At 37.5% G+C, this 17,868-nt stretch overlaps 2 long non-coding RNA genes across 2 annotated transcripts; one reads left to right on the top strand and one right to left on the bottom strand.

The window, feature by feature from the left end:
* Positions 1–3,776: 3,776 nt before the first annotated feature.
* On the top strand, positions 3,777–5,764 carry LOC149673812 (uncharacterized). Its single transcript, XR_016366926.1, has 2 exons — positions 3,777–4,584; positions 5,653–5,764. It is a non-coding gene; the product is annotated as an uncharacterized LOC149673812 (long non-coding RNA).
* Positions 5,765–7,271: 1,507 nt separating this feature from the next.
* LOC149673811 (uncharacterized) lies at positions 7,272–11,736 on the bottom strand. The gene is made up of 2 exons (XR_016366925.1): positions 9,551–11,736; positions 7,272–9,488 (listed from the first exon to the last, which is right to left on the bottom strand). It is a non-coding gene; the product is annotated as an uncharacterized LOC149673811 (long non-coding RNA).
* Positions 11,737–17,868: the final 6,132 nt, after the last annotated feature.

Genomic DNA, 17,868 nt, shown 5'->3' with positions numbered 1-17,868 from the left:
AAATTTCCCAGGGTAGGAAATAAGACAGGTTTACAAGTCCAAAACCAGTTTATTAATTGCTCGGGTCCGTGGTCCCAGGGACCACTTTATTAATTATCGTTTTCGGAAAAAATAGACGGTGGGACCAGTTTATTAATTCGGGGTTCCTTGTTCGAAAACTTCTAGCTCAAGGCTCAACACATTTTCTACTAATTCTACTCCTATGTAGTTAGTACTCATTGGCTACAACTTCCGGACTCACGCTCCACTACAGGACATTCCAATAATATATGCTCGAAGTTTTCAATGCATAGTTTGCATTCAGGGGATGTTCCCAGTATAACAGCCCAAAAGTAGAGAGCTGGTTCGGGCTCTGAACAGCAGGGGGATCTGTCCAAATTTCCTCAAGCGCATTCTTTATCCACGGCCACATATTTGGAATGATATTGATTCACCCAGTAAAAATATCCCCATCTGCCATCATTGATATGCTAAAAACCGGGCGCCAAGGTCAATCCCAGAGTGACGCACGCTAGTTTGACTTGGAATTTGAGATGGTTAGTTAAGCCACTCTTAACCTAAACCGACTGAACTTTATATTAGAGCCAGTCCTCATTATAACGATGGCTCTCGCTAGTATAATCTTTCCTTCTGTTGTAAAAGACACACAAATTAATGCTTACTCTAGCTAACCTCTTCACGTCCAGCCAAAAACAACATGACCCTAAATGGGAAAAGGAAACTTCCCACTTCAATTTAATGGACTTCTGTTCAGGCTTATATACTTAGCCAGAGGCTCATAACTCTCCCAAATTAGTTTATATTTTTCCTCATCTTCTACGCATGGATTAACTAACGCTAGCGTTAGTTAATCCATGTTCTACGAAAGGTGGCCTTCCCTTAAATGAAATGGTTAATTATAACACTAGAATTTCGACTATTTCAACCTGTATTTTACTTTTTCATCTGACAAATCTCAACTTTTACGACTTAATTTTCGATAATTATGATTAAAATCTACTCTTTCAAATAGTTTTGAATCAAAACAAAAGTTAGAAAGTCGCTAAGCCTTGGCACAATGTATTGATAGCCTTTATTAATAATAATAATAATTAGCAGGACTGGTGTATTGCCCATGTCACCCCCATATATAAAGGCAAAAGGTAGTAAATGCAACGCGACCAACTATCTTCCCATAAGTCTGACATCAGCTGTCTGTAAAGTTTTTGAGAAATGATTTGTACCCAGCCCTGTTGTCCCAATTCAGCCCTCGCCTGAGCAGTTCTCAACACGGGTTTCTAAATGGTAAATCAGTTGAGTCGAACATGCTTTTCCTTTCGTCTCTACCTATAGGGAGCTAACAACTGGCTAGGGGAAGAGATAGTCTGACGTCACGCAGCCCCTTTCTGGTTGGCATTTTTGCGCGTAGAATACTGTTTCCAACCGTTAGGGGGGATGAAACTCCAGTAAGATATAGAAGGGTGTGACGTTTCGAGGTCAGAACTGTTAGCTCCCTATTTGATACTAGGACTAAATTATTTTTGGAATCATAAGTTTATAAGATATATTCCATAAGTATGACACTACCTATACTTCATAATACTAGAGATTTACCAAGACAGGGTTCGTACGGAACCTGGAAAACCTGGATAAGTCAGGGATATGGAAAATAGGGGAAAAAGTCAGGGATTTAAACTATTTTCCCAAAAAGTCAGGGATATGTCAGGGATTTCGTTTGGTATGTAAAACCGCATGCTTCGAGAAATGCTAAATATGAGCCAGGTGTGAAAAGTGGGCTCTGGTAAATACCTTAAAATGGTCAGGGGTATTGCGAAAATTTGGTCAGGGATAACCTGGAAAAGTCTGGGATTTTCAATGTAAAAATTTCGTACGAACCCTGTGACATTGCATTTTATTTTTTAATTTAATAAATGGTAAGTGAAATAACCTAACCATAATGAAAACTTCTAATTAAATTTTTTGTTAAGTTTGTTTGCTTTTTACTGGTTTGTTTATGTTTATTTGCTTATTTATATTTGCATAATATTATTGTCTTAAAGGGAGACTAAAATGCGTGCCCCTGGTCCAAATTTTTAATAAAAATAAAACCCCACGATGTGGTAACTGAACTATAGAGAGAGAGAGGTCAGAGGGGTGTAGTTTAATATGGCTCCCTCCCCTTTCCACCAAAATGGCGGCGACAAACTTTACAGAGTAGAAGGGTTGTGGTGATTGGTTAAGCAGAGGCATGACGTTTAATGGGGGGATATTTTCACCCCTTTATCCCTATTCGAAAATAGACATTTTTTAATGCCCAATCAAGTATCCCTTTAAAATTGAATACCCAATTGGTTGTTAATTTGAAATTAAACGACAACAAGTTAAGTGGTGTGAAATTTTTTTGAAAATTTGCGTCAGAATTTAATCTTAGCACAAAAATTAATTAATTAAATAAATAAACAAAATGCAAAGAATAAGATTTAAGAGATAATTCCAAGGGTAATTAATCCCCTTTTAACGTGGTTTCTAATTCACCAGCTTCTTTCAATTCCAAAAAAAAAGGTTGGGAAATATTAATATTATTAATTTAATTATAATTTAAAAATTTACTTTAATGATGTCTAAACCCCCAATTAAGGCGCCATTAACGTATATTTGGGGATAAGTGGGCCAATTTGAGAATATTTTTAACTCCTGCCTCACTTTTTCATCTTCCAAAATATCAAAGGTACTATATGGAACACTATAGTCAAGAACACGTTCAAATAAATTTTTTCCGAGGGGGTAGACGCTTTGGATCTCTGTGTACACCTGAGTTCAAAAGTGTTCAGCTTTGACAGTGCATTGAGTTCAAATCCTTCGGAACTCAGAGTTCAGCTTTGACAGTACTTTGAGTTCAAGTCATATTGTACACCTGAGTTCTCAAGTGTCTTCCCCCTAGATTTTTTCTAGTCTATCTTTAATGTTTTCTTTTTTTGGTAAGAGTGACTCTAACTCCCCATTTTCAGCGTATTCCTTCAAAATATCAAGACCTCCTAAAAGTTCTCCTTTAACGTAAAGTTGAGGGTAAGTTGGCCAATTACTATACTCTTTTAGACCTAAAATTAAAGAGATATTACGTGAAATTGCGCGCATGGGGTAGGGACGCGCGTTTTTCATCTTGTAGAATATCAAAGGTTTTATAGTTAGCATTGTTTTCATTCAATAGAGCAATTTCTTGTTTGCTAAATCCGCATTTTGGAGCTTCGGGATTGCCTTTTATAGGCAAGCGCACACCTATCGTCATCGGACGGACCGCACGTATCGCACGCATCGGATTTTATTATTATTACCATTGTTTCAAATGAGAACGCGCTCATCTGTCCGCATCGTACGTATCGGAGGTCGGCAATGCCGACGAGGATTCCCGATAGGGGCATACAATCCGTATGGTCCGTACGGAGCTAAGACAAAAATCGCTTAACGAATGCTCAAATTATGTGTTGATGAAACATAAAATGGCACTCTTTTAAGATTAGGAAAACTTTCTAGGTTTACCACATTATTCCAAGTGAAAGGTGTTTCCGGTTAGTAATTTAACAACTATAGCCATTATGGTAAACCTAGTTTGAAATTTTGCGCATTTTGAAAATTCCCGAGTATTCCGCCGCGCATGCTCAATTGCTCATACGCGCGTTCGGAATTTCGGAAATCCGAATGCTCCGAATTTAGTGTGCGCAGTTGAAGAAAATTATCCGATGCGTGCGATCCGTGCGGTCCGTCCGATGACGTTAGGTGTGCGCTAGCCTTTAGAATAACCTGCACGGTGCTGAATTAATAAGATTCTCAAGTCTAGCGTTTAAAGTCTAAAATGAAATTTATTTTAATCTCAATTATTTAATTTAAGTATATCGCCGGATTAATTATACTTCTTTTGCTGATAGGGAATTGTGCTGTTTAAACATCAAAGAGTAAAATTACAAAAAAAAACAAGTAATATCATAAGTTTATAAAATACATTCCATAAGTATACTTCGTAATGCTAGAGACTTACTGAGAGCTTGTTTGAGAACGCCGCGAGGATTAACGAAAGTTGGTTTTGCAGTCCATCAAAGAGAATATAAGGGAGGAGTGGAAAGAGGGGAAAATCTTGTTGCTCTTTTCTACCGCTCATCTTCAATGCGCAGTACCGAGGCATTTCCGTTTGAGACATTTAACGGAATCGTAGGTGGCGCGACTGAGCCGGAATCTCCCTCGTACCACTAGTATAATTTAGGGGCAACAATGTAATTTAGCCTTGTGGAGCGGGGGAGGTTCCACTCCTCCCTTATATTCTCTTTGAGTCCATCTTCCTATTTACTCTGTTCTATGCTATAACAGCGCCTCACCAATCTATGACGTTTCTCCTACGTAACTTTATGACAAGCTCTCAGTAACCAGTGACAAACTTATGGCACATATCTTACGAACCTTTGCTACTATTGACATAAATGCGCTCTCTCTTTTCTTTACTCTACAGGATGGTTAAAACGCTGCCTACGTTATTTTACCAGCAAAGTCGTAGTTTATGTTTTCGTTTCAACTAGTTTGAGGAATGTTTGGGACTGATTTTCAATTTCATTATCTGTAAGTATATGTTAACTAACTTAACTTTCAATATTGGCGCTTTCATAAAATTATAGAGGTGACACGGGGAATTCTTTTTGTGTTGTGATGATACTTTGAGATATGGGAAAACTTAATTGACGTCAACATGGCACAAACATGGATATGTATAAATACATATCCATGACACTAGAGTAACAAGTTTGCTATATTATCCACCCACATCATCCTTATCTAATGGAAACGAGAACATTAAGAATTCCTTGTGTCTTCTTTATATTTTTTGGTTATTTTTAGTAATTTTTAGTAATTTTACCGTAGTTATTCTCTTGTTCCGCTATTTGCCGTGAAAAATCATTATTTCTTTGAATAATAATTATTTAATTGATGGTTCGTCCAAAGTTTGACATATTTTACCATCCCTTAAGTCTTATTACACTTATAGCGAGAAATGCTTCACTAAATGGAACATGTGTTAAAAACCAGCTATATATATATGTATATATAATCACTATGGCCCCTCACCTATAGAGCTATTTCAATTCGGGTGATAATATTAACATAAGTCTATTATGTATGGGGACCTTACATAATAGACTTATGATATTAACAATACAACGTGCCATTTCTATGGTGTTTTATCCATGTCCCCTGTTCTATTGATCCAAATGACGTGAAATTTTAGCGTGATGCGTGTTTCAACGTATTCTATTATACTAAAAAGGTTGAAAAATTTAGAGATAGATTTAAATTTTCCACGACAAATAAAAACAAGTTGGGAAACCAAAATTTTACCTCTCCGAGTCAAGAGGACTTCTAATTAAGGCATTTTCAGAGGATACAACTTTCGACTCAAAGTAGATGATGTTAAAAAGTTGAGTGAGCAAAAATTGGTCAGTGATCAATTTATAATTTGGTGGTTCAACAAGTCCAACTTCCGTTCACAAGTCCCAACTAGTTCACTCAACGCGAGTTGACCCATCTAAATGAGTCAAAAGGTTGTATCGTCTGAAAGGGGCTTTATTTCCTCACGCGCATCCTTTATTTTTAAGCTCTTGTTAATAAAAGAAATATTTTGTTCATTTTCAGGGTTCTTTACACAACATACAGAAAATACACATTTTTAAATTATTTTATTAATTTATTCAATCAAATCGAATGTATAAAATGTAATATTTCAAAATAAAACTTGCGTGAATAAGTCTGTGTTATAAAATCATTTTTATTTATAAGCTTACCAGGGACCCACTATAATAGAGCTATCTCTAAAGTCTTGGTGTGACGTCACCCACGCTATTTGTCTATAGGGAGCTAACAACTGGCTAGGGGGAAGAGATAGTCTGACGTCACTCAGCCCCTCTCTGGTTGACATTTTTGCACGTAGAATACTGTTTCCAACCGTTAGGGGGGGATGAAACTCTAGTAAGAGATAGAAGGGTGTGACGTTTCAGGGTCAGAACTGTTAGCTCCCTATAGAACCAAAAAAGGGACCAAAAATGGCCGCCCTTTGCCAAAGCTAAGCCCTAGGCACTGACGAAACAACTGAGATAGCTATTGTAATTGTTTACAAAGCTAATTATTAATATTTCACAATTTAAGAAATCAGATCTTAAATAGAAGGGTTTTGTTTTTATTATTACTTTAGTTAGAAAAAAGTTACAAACACTTTTGTGTGTAATAAAGCTCTCAAATTCTTTACAAATTTATGAAAGGTGTAAGCAACATTTGCCGCTAGGGGCGCTGCATGCGTAGTTACGTATTTACTGACATCTAAATGACATGCAATAAAGCTCTCAAATTCTTTACAAATTTATCAAAGGTTTAAGCAACATTTGCCGCTAGGGGCGCTGCATACGTAGTTACGTATTTACTGACATCTAAATGACATTTAAAAAGGTCTCAAATTCTTTTAGAAATTTATGAAAGGTTTAAGCAATATTTGCCGATAGGGGCGCTGCATACGTAGTTACGTATTTACTGACATCTAAATGGCAATGCCACCTTAACTGTCGTATCCGGTGACGTGACATGACGTATCCGGTGACGTGACATGACGTCGTATCCGGTGACGTGACATGACGACATATCCGATGACGTGGCATGACGTCATATCCGGTGACGTGCCATGACGTCATATCCGGTGACGTGGCATGACGTCATAGAAGTAATTGACTTGTGACGTCACGACAGATGTTTATTATAATAATTATTTCATTCATTTAGGCCTAGCATTAATTCTTTTAGGCCTAGCGTTAATTCTTTTAGGCCTAGCGTTCATTCATTTAGGCCTAGCTGTGTTCAGCTATTTGAATTTCGTGCCTGTGATATGGCGCATCCGAGTCCGCCCATAGGAGCTTTTAGCGCCCCCCGACGTTAAAATTTACTTCTTGGTTGGAAGTAAGAACGGAGCTCATTCTTTCTATGCTTGGAAGCCATCGAGGAGGTCGCTTGGAAAAACCTGCCCCGCTCAGCTGGTTCGATCGTGATCCCGGCTTTAGAGGTCGATTCTTGATAATTCCGCCATTTCGCTGATCGTTTTTGCTGAGGACGCAAGCTGAATTCGTAGCTCTTCAACTTTCTTCGCGTCCATTACTTGACCGCCTCGTGATTCAACAGTCCGTAAGCGTAAACTTTACAATAATCCGAAATCATCCAGCTCCCCTTAAATTATTTCTTTTATTTCGAGTATTTAAATCAATTAGGCAGTGTTAAATGTTAGTGAATTATATTTATTTATTGAAAATTAAGTACCATAAATGAAATTTTACAACGAGATGTTCGACAAGAGAGAATCCCTTAATAATTAGTTTAATGGCTATTATTATAAGCTATTAAACGGGGTACGTAATTAATTTAGAGATGACGCGACAGATTTTCGGAAATCAGGTCCCGCCGAGAGAACTTTAGGACACGAGGACTGTTGCCCTAAGCCTTGACCGATTGAAACTCTATTATCTACGTGGTCTGTCTGTGGGAATAGTTTTAAAATAAATAAATGGCAGGGAACGCAATTAATTTAGAGATAATATGACAGATTTTCGAAAATCAAGTCCCGCCAAGATAATTTTATAGCACGAGGTTAACCTGAGCTAAGCCTTGTCCTCTTTGACTCAGTTTTTATTTATGGATTGTTTAAAATAACTAAAAGGCAGGATTTTCTAAGATACTTTTCTTTACAATTATGGGAAATAATTAGTTAGCCAGAGTATTTAATTCAGGGTGGGAATCCCGGTAGACGAGCCTTTCTTTAATTTAATTACCCATTTAAACTAAGTTTTTCTTTACAATTATGGGAAATAATTAGTTAGCCAGAGTATTTATTTAATTCAGGGTGGGAATCCCGGTAGACGAGCCTTTCTTAAATTTAATTACCCATTTAAACTAAGTTTTTCTTTACAATTATGGGAAATAATTAGTTGGCCGGAGTATTTATTTAATTCAGGGTGGGAATACCGGAAGACGAGCCTTTTTTTAATTTAATTACCCATTTAAACTAAGTTTTTCTTTACAATTATGGGAAATAATTAGATAGCCAGGGTAATTATTTAATTCAGGGTGGGAATCCCGGAAGTCGAGCCTTTCTTTAATTTAATTACCCATTTAAACTAATTTTTTCCTTTACAATTATGGGAAACAATTTAGTTAGCCAGAGTATCTTTAATTCGTCGTGGCAATTAGTTGGTGGTAGTTTGTCTTTCTCTAAATTTGGTAGCCAGTTTTTAATTAAGCAGACGTTTTCCTTAAAATATTTAAATCTAAGATTATTTTGTGTTTGGCCCAGAAAAAGGCAATAGCCTAAGATGTGTTATTAATGTTTTAATTTATAGATCCGGCTGATATTCTTCGATTTTGCTGTCGCTGGTCATTCCGAGACGTAACCTTCCCGATGACCTCCTGATATTCTTGGATTTTTCTGTCGCTGGTCATTTCGAGACGTATCCTTCCAGATGACCTTTGTTGGATTTACGTTACACATGTCTTCTTCTGGACTTGGTATCTCTCTCAGCGCCGGACCCAAAGAAAATCGTCAAACCTAGAAGACACAAAATACATCTTTTTTACTTGCAAATTTTACATGCAATTACTTAACTTAATTTTTTGCTTGCAAATTTTATTTGTAACAACTTAATTATTTTTTTTTGCTTGCAAATTTTATTTGTAACAACTTAATTATTTTTTTTTGCTTGCAAATTTTATCTGTAACTACTTAATTTTTTTTCGCGTTCAAACTTTAACTTACAAACCTCTTTAATATTTTTTTTTGTTCGGAATTTTTGTAAACACTTTGGTTTTTTTGTTTTTTATTGAATAAATTTTGCCTTAAACCTCGTTCTTTCTTTTCTTGAATTTTTAATATACTAGACTTGGTTTCGATTTTTTTCCCTCTGGACTTAGGTTGATTTTTTAGGCCCCTTTTTAAGCTTTTCACTAAATAAAAAAGAAAATAATAACATAAAAAAAAAAATTTTTATAAAAAAAAATGAAAAAATTAATAAAAATACAAAAAAAGCACGCAAAAATTGTCAAAAAAACTACCCTAAGTGTTTTTCGACTATTTTTGTTCCTTCCCCAATATCGAAACTTAAATTTTAAACTTAAGCTACCACCCCCAAAGTAAGCCTTGCGAGCCCAATTTAAATTTAACAAGCCCCTGTTCAACTCGGGAATCATTAAATTTAAACTAAGGCCCGCTGTGGAGCCCCCAAAACCAGGAAACGTCGTCCTTAGCATGGGATTTCCAATGAATGTCCACTTGAAGAAAGTTGTCGCACCATGTCCACTTGAAGAAAGTTGTCACACCATGTCCACTTGAAGAAAGTTGTCACACCATGTCCACAAGAATTTTGTCGCACCATGTCCACAAGAATTTTGTCGCACCATGTCCACAAGAATTTTGTCGCACCATGTCCACAAGAAGAACGTTACTGCATAAGATAAATTGTTATTATTTAGGCAAATTGTGCATGCATTACTTCAAATTACATACCTTTTTATGACAGTCGACTTCAATGTTCTCGCATGATGTAAATAAAATGTTCCAACTTAAGACAAAATCTTATTATTTGTCAAAAAATGGCACATGCATAACTTTAAACTCGATAACTTAATAGGGGGAGAGATTTTACTACGATAAAAGCCAACCCTTGCCTTAAATTCCCTTAAAATACTGATTACTTTTAAAGGAGATGGCGTACGAGAGACCATCTAACTATTACATAATTTATTTAGTTCCTGCAAAACTACCTCAATGAGCCACTCGACAAGCGCTGTCTCCTCTAAAAGTAAATATAATTAAAACCCCTAACTTGAAAAATTATTATTGGGAAGGGAATCTCATACATTAAAGCTAACGCTTGGCTTAAAATCCTGATTAATTTCATTATTTTTAAATGAGAAAACGTATAACCAGTCTTCTACCTATTATATAAATAAAGAATTTATTGAGATCCTGCAAAACTCCCTCAAAGGACCGATGCTTTCTCGTCTAAAAATAAATAAAGTAATCTAGAAATGCTTTAGGAAACATTTCAATTTCTTTCAAATAACGAAGCTTGAATTATTTCTACGCCTAAAATGTTTCACGCGTTGCCTAAATAGTTTTAATAATGAGATCCCCTTTCAAAATGTGGTTCTGAATCAAGGATGAAATTGTGTAGGGGTCCTGCTTGAATTTCTATTATAAATAAGCTTGAATAAATAATATTTCACGTGTTGCGTAAATAGTTTGCATAATGAGGTTCTAAATTAAGAATGGAATTGCATCTGATTAATAACATGTGTCATTTGTCAAATAATACTTGCAAAGCCAAAATATTTACATCATTCACCCAATCTGTGAAGAAAAAGCTATTCTCACTTATTGGGAAGAGACCAATTCAAACTAACAAAAAATAATTTGTTCCAGCATCTACACAAATTGCTCATTTGGTATCAGATGATAGCTAAATATAAATCCTCTTAATTCAAATGGGTACTGAAAACTAAATTGATTTAAAATTAAGAATATATGCTGTGTCAAGCAACAGATAAAGGGAGGTCCCTTCATTGACTTGTCCAAAATCAGGAACTATTTCTAAAATTCAGTACACCAAAAAAAAGTATAAAAAGACTAAATAAATTTTCCAATTATGACTGGGCTAACTATTGCCATAGTCCCATTGGGGAGAAAAAAATTATACTATCATCCCAAAAAGTGTCTGGTCCCACATTTTAAATAACACTCGATAAATCGTGTTTCCCATTGAAAGGGTGGCAGGGCATGGGTTCATGTATTAATGTCATGATTGCCAATCTGAAATACTGGGAGCCTCTTTGCAAAAATAGTCTCAAAGTTCATATATTTACGGTATTAACCAAAGAGAAAACAAGAAAGCTAAAGTTATCCTTGTTCAGTGAGATAACTATTCAATCAAACAAAATAATTCATGTATCAATGCAAACTAACAAAATTTCAACTTCAAAGCAAAATCAAAACCCCATAATCAGGTCCATTGCCACAACCCCTACTTTGGGCCTTGGTGCAACCTGTGTGTGATGGTCCGACCAGCAACTTAATATGATAGCATAATTTTTCAAAGACTTCCAACGCGTGATTTTAATTTTAATTAATTAACATACCTTTCTACTTATAATACGACTAAAAATTATAATAAAAACATTAATAATTTACCAAATACAGGTTATTTCGAATAGGGCGTTACATCTTTACGGCTTTTTCCTTTTTTTTTTTTTTTTTTTTCCACCTACGAGCACTAGTGCTTAGCCGTTAGGCCTTGAGCACCAGGAAGAATGGAGCGGGAGACCCTACGCGGCCCAGCACAGACGGGGGCCGCTAGGTCGTATGTGGATAAGCAGGGAAGGAAATGAGGTTTACTTGGGAGGTGACGGAAGGTGGAGTTGGGGTTAGTCACCTCCGGCGGACACGGGACAGTCGGCACCTATAGGGTAGGATCGCCGACATGTGTCGTATTCCCTCAAACTTTGCCGCCCAGAAGCTGGGCTTACAGGAGCGCGCCACACTCCCGGCACGGCTTTTTCCTTCCTTACGGTGACAGCGCGGCGTTAAAAGCAGACTACACATATTGGTGAAATTTCAACCATGGAGGAAGTTTTTTACAATGGTGACTCCGGTTATACACCAAAAGGAACATGATCTTGAATCGCCATGTTAAAAATATGCAAATTAGGTTGATTTACATAGAATTTCAAGATCAAGCACTTTTTAGTGCGATCAGTGCTTCGTTTAGCTTCGTTTAGCTTCGTTTCACTTCGTTTAGCTTCGTTTAGCTTCGTTGAGCTTAGCTTAGCTTCGTTTAGCTTAGCTTAGCTTCGTTTAGCTTAGCTTAGCTTCGTTTAGCTTCGCTTAGCTTCGTTTAGCTTCGTTTAGCTTCGTTTAACTTAGCTTAGCTTCGTTTAGCTTCGTTTAGCTTAGCTTAGCTTCGTTTAGCTTAGCTTAGCTTCGTTTAGCTTCGTTTAGCTTCGTTTAGCTTCGTTTAGCTTCGTTTAGGTTCGTTTAGCTTCGTTTAGCTTAGCTTAGCTTAGCTTAGCTTCGTTTAGCTTATCTTAGCTTCGTTTAGCTTCGTTTAGCTTCGTTTAGCTTCGTTTAGCTTAGCTTCGTTTAGCTTCGTTTAGCTTCGTTTAGGTTCGTTTAGCTTCGTTTAGCTTAGCTTAGCTTAGCTTCGTTTAGTTTAGCTTAGCTTAGCTTCGTTTAGCTTCGTTTAGCTTCGTTTAGCTTAGCTTAGCTTAGCTTCGTTTAGTTTAGCTTAGCTTAGCTTCGTTTAGCTTCGTTTAGCTTCGTTTAGCTTAGCTTCGTTTAGCTTCGTTTAGCTTAGCTTAGCTTCGTTTAGCTTAGCTTCGTTTAGCTTCGTTTAGCTTCGTTTAGCTTAGCTTAGCTTCGTTTAGCTTAGCTTAGCTTAGCTTAGCTTAGCTTCGTTTAGCTTCGTTTAGCTTAGCTTAGCTTCGTTTAGCTTAGCTTAGCTTCGTTTAGCTTCGCTTAGCTTAGCTTAGCTTCGTTTAGCTTAGCATAGCTTAGCTTCGTTTAGCTTTGCTTAGCTTAGCTTAGCTTCGTTTAGCTTCGTTTAGCTTCGTTGAGTTTAGCTTAGCTTCGTTTAGCTTAGCTTAGCTTAGCTTCGTTTAGCTTAGCTTAGCTTCGTTTAGCTTCGTTTAGCTTCGTTTAACTTAGCTTAGCTTCGTTTAGCTTAGCTTAGCTTAGCTTAGCTTCGTTTAGCTTCGTTTAGCTAGCTTAGCTTAGCTTAGCTTAGCTTCGTTTAGCTTAGCTTAGCTTAGCTTAGCTTAGCTTCGTTTAGCTTCGTTTAGCTTCGCTTAGCTTCGTTTAGCTTCGCTTAGCTTCGTTTAGCTTAGCTTAGCTTCGTTTAGCTTAGCTTAGCTTCGTTTAGCTTAGCTTAGCTTCGTTTAGCTTAGCTTAGCTTAGCTTCGTTTAGCTTAGCTTAGCTTCGTTTAGCTTAGCTTAGCTTAGCTTCGTTTAGCTTAGCTTAGCTTCGTTTAGCTTCGTTTAACTTAGCTTAGCTTCGTTTAGCTTCGTTTAGCTTAGCTTAGCTTAGCTTAGCTTCGTTTAGCTAGCTTAGCTTAGCTTAGCTTAGCTTCGTTTAGCTTCGTTTAGCTTCGCTTAGCTTCGTTTAGGTTCGTTTAGCTTCGTTTAGCTTAGCTTAGCTTAGCTTCGTTTAGCTTAGCTTAGCTTCGTTTAGCTTAGCTTAGCTTCGTTTAGCTTCGTTTAGCTTCGTTTCACTTCGTTTAGCTTCGTTTAGCTTCGTTGAGCTTAGCTTACCTTCGTTTAGCTTAGCTTAGCTTCGTTTAGCTTCGCTTAGCTTCGTTTAGCTTCGTTTAACTTAGCTTAGCTTCGTTTAGCTTCGTTTAGCTTAGCTTAGCTTCGTTTAGCTTCGTTTAGCTTCGTTTAGCTAGCTTAGCTTAGCTTAGCTTCGTTTAGCTTAGCTTAGCTTAGCTTTTTTAGCTTCGTTTAGCTTCGTTTAGCTTCGTTTAGGTTCGTTTAGCTTCGTTTAGCTTCGTTTAGGTTCGTTTAGGTTCGTTTAGCTTCGTTTAGCTTAGCTTAGCTTAGCTTAGCTTAGCTTCGTTTAGCTTCGCTTAGCTTCGTTTAGCTTAGCTTAGCTTCGTTTAGCTTCGTTTAGCTTCGTGTTGCTTCGTTAAGCTTCGTTTAGCATAGCTTAGCTTAGCTTAGCTTAGCTTCGTTTAGCTTCGTTTAGCTTAGCTTAGCTTCGTTTAGCTTCGTTTAGCTTCGTTTAGCTTAGCTTAGCTTAGCTTAGCTTAGCTTAGCTTAGCTTCGTTTAGCTTCGTTTAGCTTAGCTTAGCTTAGCTTCGTTTAGCTTAGCTTAGCTTCGTTTAGCTTCGTTAAGCTTCGTTAGCTTCGTTTAGCTTCGTTTAACTTAGCTTAGCTTCGTTTAGCTTCGTTTAACTTAGCTTAGCTTCGTTTAGCTTCGTTTAACTTAGCTTAGTTTCGTTTAGCTTCGTTTAGCTTAGCTTAGCTTCGTTTAGCTTCGTTTAGCTTAGCTTAGCTTAGCTTCGTTTAGCTTCGTTTAGCTTAGCTTAGCTTCGTTTAGCTTAGCTTAGCTTCGTTTAGCTTCGTTTAGCTTCGTTTTGCTTCGTTTAGCTTCGTTTAGCTTAAGTTAACTTCGTTTAGCTTCGTTTAGCTTCGTTTAGCTTCGTTTAGTTTAGCTTAGCTTCGTTTAGCTTCGTTTAGCTTAGCTTAGCTTCGTTTAGCTTCGTTTACCTTCGTTTAGCTTAGCTTAGCTTCGTTTAGCTTCGTTTAACTTAGCTTAGCTTCGTTTAGCTTCGTTTAGCTTAGCTTAGCTTCGTTTAGCTTCGTTTAGCTTCGTTTAGCTTCATTTAGCTTCGTTTAGCTTAGCTTAGCTTCGTTCAGCTTCGTTTAGCTTAGCTTCGTTTAGCTTCGTTTAGCTTCGTTTAGCTTAGCTTCGTTTAGCTTCGTTTAGCTTCGTTTAGCTTAGCTTCGTTTAGCTTCGTTTAGCTTCGTTTAGCTTAGCTTCGTTTAGCTTCGTTTAGCTTCGTTTAGCTTAGCTTAGCTTCGTTTAGCTTCGTTTAGCTTCGTGTTGCTTCGTTAAGCTTCGTTTAGCATAGCTTAGCTTAGCTTAGCTTAGCTTCGTTTAGCTTCGTTTAGCTTAGCTTAGCTTCGTTTAGCTTCGTTTAGCTTCGTTTAGCTTAGCTTAGCTTAGCTTAGCTTAGCTTCGTTTAGCTTCGTTTAGCTTAGCTTAGCTTAGCTTAGCTTAGCTTCGTTTAGCTTAGCTTAGCTTCGTTTAGCTTCGTTAAGCTTCGTTAGCTTCGTTTAGCTTCGTTTAACTTAGCTTAGCTTCGTTTAGCTTCGTTTAACTTAGCTTAGCTTCGTTTAGCTTCGTTTAGCTTCGTTTAACTTAGCTTAGTTTCGTTTAGCTTCGTTTAGCTTAGCTTAGCTTCGTTTAGCTTCGTTTAGCTTAGCTTAGCTTAGCTTCGTTTAGCTTCGTTTAGCTTAGCTTAGCTTCGTTTAGCTTAGCTTAGCTTCGTTTAGCTTCGCTTAGCTTCGTTTAGCTTCGTTTAGCTTCGTTTAGCTTCGTTTTGCTTCGTTTAGCTTCGTTTAGCTTAAGTTAACTTCGTTTAGCTTCGTTTAGCTTCGTTTAGTTTAGCTTAGCTTCGTTTAGCTTCGTTTAGCTTAGCTTAGCTTCGTTTAGCTTCGTTTACCTTCGTTTAGCTTAGCTTAGCTTCGTTTAGCTTCGTTTAACTTAGCTTAGCTTCGTTTAGCTTCGTTTAGCTTAGCTTAGCTTCGTTTAGCTTCGTTTAGCTTCGTTTAGCTTCATTTAGCTTCGTTTAGCTTAGCTTAGCTTCGTTCAGCTTCGTTTAGCTTAGCTTCGTTTAGCTTCGTTTAGCTTCGTTTAGCTTCGTTTAGCTTAGCTTAGCTTAGCTTCGTTTAGCTTCGTTTAGCTTAGCTTCGTTTAGCTTCGTTTAGCTTAGCTTCGTTTAGCTTCGTTTAGCTTCGTTTAGCTTAGCTTCGTTTAGCTTCGTTTAGCTTAGCTTCGTTTAGCTTCGTTTAGCTTAGCTTAGCTTAGCTTAGCTTCGTTTAGCTTCGTTTAGCTTCGTTTCACTTCGTTTAGCTTCGTTTAGCTTAGCTTAGCTTAGCTTAGCTTCGTTTAGCTTCGTTTAGCTTCGTTTCACTTCGTTTAGCTTCGTTTAGCTTCGTTGAGCTTAGCTTAGCTTCGTTTAGCTTAGCTTAGCTTCGTTTAGCTTAGCTTAGCTTCGTTTAGCTTCGTTTAGCTTCGTTTAGCTTAGCTTCGTTTAGCTTCGTTTAGCTTCGTTTAACTTAGCTTAGCTTCGTTTAGCTTCGCTTAGCTTCGTTTAGGTTCGTTTAGCTTCGTTTAGCTTAGCTTAGCTTAGCTTAGCTTCGTTTAGCTTAGCTTAGCTTAGCTTAGCTTCGTTTAGCTTAGCTTAGCTTCGTTTAGCTTCGCTTAGCTTCGTTTTGATTCGTTTAGCTTCGTTTAGCTTCGTTTAGCTTAGCTTAGCTTCGTTTAGCTTCGTTTAGTTTAGCTTAGCTTCGTTTAGCTTAGCTTAGCTTCGTTTAGCTTCGTTTAGCTTAGCTTAGCTTCGTTTAGCTTCGTTAAGCTTCGTTAGCTTCGTTTAGCTTCGTTTAACTTAGCTTAGCTTCGTTTAGCTTCGTTTAGCTTCGCTTAGCTTCGTTTAGCTTCGCTTAGCTTCGTTTAGGTTCGTTTAGCTTCGTTTAGCTTAGCTTAGCTTAGCTTAGCTTCGTTTAGCTTAGCTTAGCTTAGCTTAGCTTAGCTTCGTTTAGCTTAGCTTAGCTTCGTTTAGCTTCGCTTAGCTTCGTTTTGATTCGTTTAGCTTCGTTTAGCTTAGCTTAGCTTCGTTTAGCTTCGTTTAGCTTCGTTTAGTTTAGCTTAGCTTCGTTTAGCTTAGCTTAGCTTCGTTTAGCTTAGCTTAGCTTCGTTTAGCTTCGTTAAGCTTCGTTAGCTTCGTTTAGCTTCGTTTAACTTAGCTTAGCTTCGTTTAGCTTCGTTTAGCTTCGTTTAACTTAGCTTAGCTTCGTTTAGCTTCGTTTAGCTTCGTTTAGCTTCGTTTAGCTTCGTTTAACTTAGCTTAGCTTCGTTTAGCTTCGTTTAGCTTCGTTTAACTTAGCTTAGCTTCGTTTAGCTTAGCTTCGTTTAGCTTCGTTTAGCTTAGCTTAGCTTCGTTTAGCTTCGTTTAGCTTAGCTTCGTTTAGCTTCGTTTAGCTTAGCTTAGCTTCGTTTAGCTTCGTTTAGCTTCGCTTAGCTTAGCTTAGCTTAGCTTCGTTTAGCTTCGTTTAGCTTCGTTTAGTTGAGCTTAGCTTCGTTTAGCTTCGTTTAGCTTCGTTTAGCTTAGCTTAGCTTCGTTTAGCTTCGTTTAGCTTAGCTTAGCTTCGTTTAGCTTCGTTTAGCTTCGTTTAGCTTAGCTTAGCTTAGCTTAGCTTCGTTTAGCTTCGTTTAGCTTAGCTTAGCTTCGTTTAGCTTCGTTTAGCTTCGTTTAGCTTAGCTTAGCTTAGCTTCGTTTAGCTTCGTTTAGCTTAGCTTAGCTTCGTTTAGCTTCGTTTAGCTTCGTTTAGCTTAGCTTAGCTTCGTTTAGCTTCGTTTAGCTTCGCTTAGCTTCGTTTAGCTTAGCTTAGCTTCGTTTAGCTTCGTTTAGCTTCGTGTTGCTTCGTTAAGCTTCGTTAAGCTTCGTTAAGCTTCGTTTAGCATAGCTTAGCTTAGCTTAGCTTAGCTTCGTTTAGCTTCGTTTAGCTTCGTTTAGCTTAGCTTAGCTTCGTTTAGCTTCGTTTAGCTTCGTTTAGCTTAGCTTAGCTTAGCTTCGTTTAGCTTCGTTTAGTTTAGCTTAGCTTCGTTTAGCTTAGCTTCGTTTAGCTTCGTTTAGTTTAGCTTAGCTTCGTTTAGCTTAGCTTAGCTTCGTTTAGCTTAGCTTAGCTTCGTTTAGCTTCGTTTAGCTTAGCTTCGTTTAGCTTCGTTTAGCTTCGTTTAGCTTAGCTTAGCTTAGCTTCGTTTAGCTTCGTTTAGCTTAGCTTAGCTTCGTTTAGCTTCGTTAAGCTTCGTTAGCTTCGTTTAGCTTCGTTTAACTTAGCTTAGCTTCGTTTAGCTTCGTTTAGCTTCGTTTAACTTAGCTTAGCTTCGTTTAGCTTCGTTTAGCTTCGTTTAACTTAGCTTAGCTTCGTTTAGCTTCGTTTAGCTTCGTTTAGCTTAGCTTCGTTTAGCTTCGTTTAGCTTAGCTTAGCTTCGTTTAGCTTCGTTTAGCTTAGCTTAGCTTAGCTTCGTTTAGCTTCGTTTAGCT

The sequence above is a fragment of the Phalangium opilio genome, unplaced genomic scaffold, assembly GCF_054372755.1.
Source record: "Phalangium opilio isolate 3A_F unplaced genomic scaffold, DU_Popi_V2 ptg000048l_1, whole genome shotgun sequence".
NCBI lineage: Eukaryota > Metazoa > Arthropoda > Arachnida > Opiliones > Phalangiidae > Phalangium > Phalangium opilio.
Note: the sequence above shows the minus strand (reverse complement) of the source record. Positions and strands in the feature narration are given on the sequence as shown.